Genomic DNA, 8,763 nt, shown 5'->3' with positions numbered 1-8,763 from the left:
AGTTGACTCCATAAGTAGAGACATAGATGTATTCATTGGTAGAATGATGTATTGAACTGGAACCAAGATGAATTAATTCTGAATCCGTTTGTTAATTAATTCACTTGTGATGTTAATGGTGTGATTTACCTAAATCCTGAGTTAGTCACTAATCATACGTATGCAACTCATGTGCTTTGATATAAGTGGAGGCTTATGCTCTAAAGATGATCAAGCCCATAGCCGGTATGTTGGGTAAATGACTTGTGTATGGCATGACTTTACTAGCAACAATGGAATTCATAACTCAATTAAATAGTATGGATTGATATCCTCTCGTTGACATTGTGTGGATTGATAAATATGGAATGTGACCACGGGTTGCTTATTCTGGAACGAGCAATTTATCACAGTTATTTGTTGATAGTGATCATATTAAACATTAAGAAGACACAATAGTGATAAGATTGTATTGAGTGAACAGATTTAACTCAAAGGAATCAAGGATATCATATGATGGTAACACATACATGACGAGGTCATTGGACAATATAGTTAGATGAATTATTTTCGTAAAGAGTATACAATGAGTTTTCAATCATGGTACTTATTATGGACTGGCTCCATGATTAAGTAATTGCGAATTATTGGAATAATGCTTCTGGACATAATTGTAATTACTAGAGCCGAATTGTATATGTCTGATTGGTCCCTCTGCTAGCTCAACAAAAGCTCAATCGGACTGCATTTGAATTAGAAGAAAATTTTATGACTTTGGAAATAATATAATTGAGTCAATTTATTCGATGTGTAATTAAATTAGGTTTTCGTGAGAATTGTTCAATTAAAAAATTTGATTAAAGAATTTTCTTAAAAAATTAATTTGAAAACCTAAGTGATTTTTAGGAAAATTAATTTTGATCAAGTAAAATTAAATTAATCAAATTAATTAATATTAATACGATATTTTTGGAAATTAGTTTTCAAGTCAAACAACGACCCAAAAGGTAATTGAACTTGAAAATTAGACCTAAGATCGTAGATTGGGCCCGAGAGCCCAAAACCGAGACCAAGACCTAAAAATTAGTCGAACCGGGTCCGATATGTGAAATCGGGTCCACAGTCCAACCATTGGCTAGATCGGACCGGTCGGGTTGTCATTGACTCGGACTGAACCAGCAGCAGCCGACGGTAGCGAGAAAATTCTAGAGTTATATAAAAAGAGTCTTGAGTTATTATTTCATACACACTTGAATTCAAGAGCAAGTTGTAGAGAAAAAATTCTTAAAAGAAATTATTTTAATAAATTTCTACAGTTATTTTTCATATTTACAACTTGACCCAAAAATTTAGAGAAATTGCAAAATTATCCAACCAGTAATTTTTGTGAAAAATTTCTTATTTAAAGCGACAGTCGATAGGCGTAAGCTTGAGGATAGCGGAGAAGACTACTTGGTCGAAGCATTCATCCTAGACAAATCGAAAGGGTACAATTTTGATTAAGTATTTATTTCTTTAGATATCACAACCAAACTCTAATTTTGAAAAAAAAAATTAAAACTCTGGTTTTTCCCTAAATTTATTTTTCACTGCATTTTTCAAACCCGATTTTCCAACAAACAGTTTGTTCGAGGACCTCAAAAGTTTCAGAAAGAGACCAAATCGTGAATGACAGCAAAGTATGGTTTAGTACAGGGAGCACCAAGGAAAAATTTTAATAAGCCAAAGTCTGGAGTATCAGCCCAAGCATATGTAATAAAAGCAAAGGAGGATGCTAATCTGCCAGAAGTTATAATGAGTAAATTTTATTTTCTCGAAAATAGTTTTTATGCTTTGATAGATCCAAGATCCACTCATTCATATATTTGTACTAAGGTTGTAGAGGGTTTATGTCATGAAGTGGTATATTCTGAAATGAATGTGTTAGTAACTAATCCATTAGGTCAGAGTACTGTAGTGAATAAAATGATAAAGAGTTGCCCGTTGGTGTTTGGTGAGCACACATTTTTGGCAGACTTGTTGTTAATGAGTTTTCATAAATCCGATGCCATTTTGGGATTGGATTGGTTGACTCAACATAATGCTATGGTTGACTATCTTGCTAGAGGTTTACATCTGGTAACTGGTAAGGTAGGGAAGTATTGATGCTCGTCGTATAGAATGGTTTGGAAAACATAAGAATTTCTGTTGTATCCGTCAGAAAGTTGATTGTTAAGGGCGAATGTGCTTATTTGACATACATAATGGATTCATCTAAGTCAAGAAAGGAAGTTAGTCAAGTTCCCTCGGGTAAGTTGTATCATTTGGAGGTACTAGAGTGGAAGTGGGATAGAATCACCATGGGTTTTGTGTCAGGGCTACCTCTTAGTCCTTCAAAGAAAAAATTGGTTTGGGTAATAGTAGATTGGCTTATAAATTCAGTTCATTTTCTACCAGTGAACATTACTTATTCTCTAGAGAAGTTAGCTGAGCTTTATTTTTTTGAGATAGTACACTTGCATGGAATCCCATTTTTCATCATTTTAGATAGAGATCCAAGATTTACTTTAAGATTCTGGAAGCAACTATAAGGATTATTGGGAACAAAGTTGCAATTCAGTACTAGATTTCATCCTCAGGTAGATGGTCAATTTGAAAGAGTTATTCAAGTTCTGGAGGATATGTTAAGAAGTTGTGTAATTGATTTTGGGATGAATTGGGAAATGTGTTTGCCTCTATTTGAATTTGTATACAACAATAGTTATCATGCAAGTTTAAAAATGTCTCCATTTGAAGCTCTGTATAGTAGAAAGTGTAGAACACCCACATGTTGGATTGAGTTCAGTGAAAGAAAATTAGTAGGTCTTGAATTAGTGCGTGAAATAGAAGATAAAATCACTATCATTCGTAGTCATTTGAATGTTGCACATGATCGCCAAAAAGCCTATGCTGATCTGAAGATGAAAGATATTTTTTTTGAAGTTAGGGATAAAGTGTTCTTAAAGGTCTCCCATTGGAAGAAGATTATCAGATATGGTCAAAAAGAAAAATGGAGTCCACGATTTGTAGGGCCATATGAAGTATTAGAATAAGTTGGACCAGTGGCATATAGATTGACTTTGCCTCCAGAGTTGTAAAAAATTCACAATATGTTTTATGTGCCTATGCTTAGAAGATATAGATCAATTTAGATCATATTGTGCAGATTGAAGAATTAGAGGTATAACCAAATCTGTATCATGAAGAAGAGCCTATTCGTGTTTTGGTAAGAAAGGTAAAAGAGCTAAGAAATAAGAGGATTCTATTATTGAAAGTATTGTGGAGAAATCATAATATAGAAGAAGCTACTTGGAAAGAGAAAGTGCAATGAAAAAGCAGTATCCTCAGTTATTTACATGTATGAATTTCAGGGATGAATTTTTCTCAGTGAGAGAGAATTGTAACAACCCGCCTGACGAAGTCTCTGTATTTGGTTACTGTTGGTGTGTTATTGGTAAAATAAGGATAAATATGAGAAAATAAAGTGTTGTTTTGACTAAGTATAGGATTCGATGTGATGCGCCATTTAGCGAACTCTTTGTTTTGGCAGACTCTTATGTAAGTATTTGCTTAACTCAAATGTTTTGGGCAAACTCAATAAGTTCGCAGTTGTTTAGATTTGTTTATTATTTAAGCATGATAATTTGGCTAGTTAAGTTGAGATTTAGTTAAAACAAAACTAGACTACTGTAGATGTTAAGACTTAAATTAAGTTAAGATCACTTAATCACGAGAATCAAGAGAGTTAGTAGAATTATCTGATTTTTCCACTAATCATTGTCTTTGAGCTTAAGTATTTAAGGATATCGATGGTCTTTCTGAACACCTTTACGTTTTTTTCTTCTGGATTTTCTTTGAAAACTCTTCGAAAACTTAAGTTCGTAAAACTTCTTTGAAGTAAGGTTTGCAATATTTAGCTAACTCATATGCTAGTATTACCTTACTGGTAATTACCAATGAAATCTAGGTTATTCTTGAAGTCATTTACGTGTTCTTCGTTCTATATGCATAAGTGTCAAAATGGTGTGTGAGGAAGGAAACTTCTTGATTCTAGTTTAAGTGTTGTTGATTCTTGCATGCATAACCAAATTTGATAGATTGATAATCTGATGAAGAATTAGTTAGGCTCATAACAGGGTTTGGTAAGGGAATTGGTCCAAATACGAGTCAAGGTAAAGATTTGTGGGAGAATGCCTCTTATTTTGACCAAATAGTATGCGACGTCCTGACGAGCAACACTTATTTGTCTCGAAAACGTGATGGTTCTTCACATCCCAATGACACATCAAGCCACGTCACGACATGGCGAAGTGCAGTCCAAGTTTTTTACTTTTCTTCTCTTAGTTAAATTCTATTTTTAGTTTCCCACTTAAACTCTGATTAACCTATAGTTGTTGTAGTCATATATGCTACTAGTTTCAACCTATAAATAGGTTAGTTACTCTAGGATTTACCACAATAGAAATATTTAGATTGAGAGAATCTATTCTTTATTTCGAATGTTTTTTCTTCTGGGGCTTCGAATTTTTCTCTCTATCTTTTTTACTCTTATTTATTATATTGAAATCTCCTTTTTCTCGTGGTTTTTTTATCCTCTTTTGTGGTGTTATTCCAAGTAAAATTTGTGTATTCAATCTTTTTGATTTTATTATATTTACTTGTTTATTGCATATGTTGGTTAATTCTTTACATTTACTAATAAATTGTAGTACACCGAGTAATTTGGGCTTTATCTAAATAAACTGTATAATTTAATAACTATAATATTTAAAAAAAAGTAAATAGAATAGTTGAAGCCATGTTTATCATTTTCATTAATAGAAAGTAACGGACTACAACAATGCAATTGTGAAAAACTCTATAGAATTGTCTACACAATTAAAGCACCTACACACCTAAATAGGAACACAAAACTAAACCGATTAAAGCAAACAAAATACCAATTAAAAGAGCAAACCAATTCAAACCAGAACAAGACCGACAAAAGGCAATAGAAAAGGTTATGCTTCCGCCATGCTTAAAACATATTAGGTTCCAACAAAAGGCAGGAGAAAAGTCAGAGACATTAAAATTCCTTAAACTTTACAACCTACAAATAATTCAATAGAAAGAATAACATAATCAACAGAGAAAAGTAGGGGGGATTTGGTGACCTAGTGGTAGTGGACGCTGGACAATGGTGAGTGTTTCGAGCTATCAGGTTAGGGCGTTACTCGAAGGTGATGGTGACCAGAAGGTGTGACTGAAGGTGAACTCAAAGGTGATGGTTAGGGCATCAGTACGTTGGGTTTCGGTGGTGACTGGTGGTTTTTGATGGTAGGGATTTTGAGAGATTTCAAAGGATTTTTTATTTAGGGAAATGAGATTACTGATTAGGGATTTAGGGTTACTAAGATAAAAATTTAAGATGATTTTTAATTTAGGGATTCTGTATAGTTTAGGTTTAAATCAAAGGGTGGATGTCAGTGTTATTTTTTGTTTTTAGGATGTTTAGGTTTTTTTATTAAATTATTTTTAGTTTTTAGGATTGTGTTGGGTTTGTAAATTACTTTGGATTGGGTTTATATTGAGTAGGACTTAGGAGTTCTGAGGTGGGCCAATGGTTGGGCCTTGGGTGGGTAGTGGGTGGTGGGCTAAGCCTAATACATATAATATATAAATATTAATTATTAAGTTCGGTTAATTACCCGATCTTGAACCAAATTAACCAATAATCGAACTTGCAAACAATCATCAATCGACCTCCAACTGAATTAGATCGGTTAATCGACCGATTAATCAAATTAGTTTGGTTCGGTCGGTTAATGTGATTTTAATTGAAATTTGAATACCCCAACATAGAGTGACTAATAGGGGGTAGTTTACTCTATTTCTTTTAACATTATATATATTTTTTGAAAGTAACATTATATTATATTTTAGGCATAATGACTTTTCTGGCCCTCCAACTTTACAAAAAAAGTCATTTTAGTTCTCCATTTAATTTTTCGCTTTCCCCCCTTAAACTTGGATTTTTTGTCAAATAACTCCAAAATAGATTAAAGAAAGTTAACATTTGTTAACTTTACTTACGTGACATAGGCGTGGATTGCCACTTGGCATGTTAACATTTAATTAATAGTGTTAACAGTTGAACCTAAATTTTAAAATATGAAAAGTAGAGAAATTAAATTCTTAGAATAAAAAATATAAGAATTAACAAATAGTAGAACAACTTATGACATATTTTAATCATTTTGAAAAACAATAAATTTGACTTTGCAAATAATGTTAAGTAGTATATCAAATATATTTTTATAACTTAAAATTAGTCTATTTATTATGAGAAGTTGCTAATTTCGTTTATTATCAAATTATAAAAAGATCATATTTGTTGATATATTGAGCTTTAGTTGAAGGTTTTGGCATAGCATAAGTCAATATCAGCGGACTGTTGGTGTTTGCTATAAAGTTTTCTGTTTATATAATACTAATGAATTTAAGTTTATATTCTATACTAATTATTTGAATATTTTTACTATAATTTAAAAGGTAAACTATTAAAATACTTATGTTTAAAATACTACGTTTTAGTTATTTAAGTTATCACGTTGTAACATTTTAGTCATTGAGCCGTTAATTTTCGTTAACAGTGTAATGGTAAGGTGATATGACATGTTAAATAATCATTTCAAACAAAAAATTTAGGTTAATTTATACAAACGATCCCCACACTTTTTCGTTGTGAACCATTTAATTTTTTTCTTTTATATTCTTTTAACTTTCATTCTTTTCCCTTTATTTTCCATCTCTTCTACTTCTCCATCTGTTTTCTTCCTTTATCCATTTCTTTTAATGTAGTTTTTCTATGTTTTCCATTTGTTTTCCCCACTTATGCTTGTGGACTAGTTATAGCAAATGGAAAATATAAAAAAAAAAGAAAAAACTAAGTTAAAAGAAATGAAGAAAGGAGGAAAACAAAGGGAGAAGCAAAAGAGAATGGAAAAAAGAAAAGTTCAAAGAATATAAAAGAAAAAAATTGCTCAAAATGAAAAAAAAAATAGAGGGACCAATTGTAGAATTTAAGCTAAAATTTAATTTTGAAATAAAGATTTAACGTGCCACGTCAGCTTACTGTTACACCGTTAATAGCAATTACTGGCTCAGTGACTAAAATGTTACAACACGATAACTTAAGTGACTAAAACATAACATTTCAAACATAAGTTACTAAAATGTAACTTGAGACAAACAAAAGTAACTATTTTAGTAGTTTACCCTAACTTAAATTTCCAGCTTGTGCATACCATCATAAGTCCTTACCATCTGACCAAAGCATTGGTGCGTTTGCCTTAACTTTTGTTGTCAAATATGCTGAAATGAAATCGTACAAGTGACCTGGCATTACCTCAGGAGAGGCTTGAAGAATGGCGTGAGCTTGGCCAAAGTTTCCAACTCGAAGACAGACAGGGGATGTTAGAAACTAAAAATAAAGCTCGACTTTAAAGGAGGAATCAGAAAATAAGAGTAGGATACGTTTTGGAAAAATGAAGTAGCAGAAAAGCAATTAAGATATATAAAACGTAAAATCATAATATTAAATATTGGTAGTCTAATATCAAATTGATACTTAAAATTGAGTAAAAAATTCATTTGCTAATATTGTATATGATACAAATTTACTTTCTAATGGTGTGTATGGTATAAAAAATTGTTTATGAAAATGTGACAAATGACAATTTTTTAAGTCTATTGGTGGAATATAAAAAAAATTACATAATTAATGTACCAAATACTAATACATATTTAAATTGTTAATATTAAATTATAAATTTATATATAATTTAAAGAACTTCTGAATCGGCATCAATATTGTTGTTAGTGCATGAGAATATTGGTTCGAGTGCGCTAAAGTGCATTATCTTTCTATTTTAAAGATTGAGGAAAGACTACGAATAATTTTAGGCATTATATTTATATGTTCTATTTTCTTTCTTTTATTTGCGATACATTACCATTATCGATATTCTATTTTAAAGGTTTAATTAATTATTAAGTAGCGAATGGCGTTGAAATGGATTATATTTACCATAAATTTCCTCATCATCTTTTCCAATCGTCTCTTTAAAACAATTTTGCTTGCCATGTACCTAATTAATATTAGTAAGACAATAAATAAATAATTGAATAAAATAGAATGAATTTAAAAAATAAAAAAGAGAAGACGATCTGTTTCAAATGCCTGATAGTTTCAGAACCGGAGGGAATCCTTTGATAAAATCCAACACACATCATAATATTGGAACAGACAAAGGGACCGAAACCTTTGATTTTCAACAACTTTTGATATAAAGTCTCAAAGGATGTTGGATCGGAAGATTGTTCAAGTTTGGGGATGTGATCCTCACAAAGATCCCCTTGGGCAAACATTGTAGCAAGTTGAAGAATACGGGCTGCTCTATACCCAACATTTCATTGTTTTATTAGGTACTTATCATGTACCAATGACCATGCTAGCAGCTCTTTCCAGCTTGGAAAATTCCCTATATCATCTGAACACTTGGATCTTTTTCGTTTCAAACGAGCATTGCCATCCAATGCTATTTTTGGCTGAAGCAGGCTGAGAGCCTGATGACCTCTTCCAGCTTCAATATTTTTAATGGATTTAGCATCAAAACTAAATAAAGTAATAGAATGAAGTATTAATTGAAATAACTGAACCTGCAGTTGCAGAGAAGGATGGACTTGACAGCATTTCCGAAAAAGGAAGGGGACCGAAATATTCGA

Source organism: Gossypium hirsutum, chromosome A07 (assembly GCF_007990345.1).
Source record: "Gossypium hirsutum isolate 1008001.06 chromosome A07, Gossypium_hirsutum_v2.1, whole genome shotgun sequence".
Taxonomy (NCBI): domain Eukaryota; kingdom Viridiplantae; phylum Streptophyta; class Magnoliopsida; order Malvales; family Malvaceae; genus Gossypium; species Gossypium hirsutum.
Note: the sequence above shows the minus strand (reverse complement) of the source record.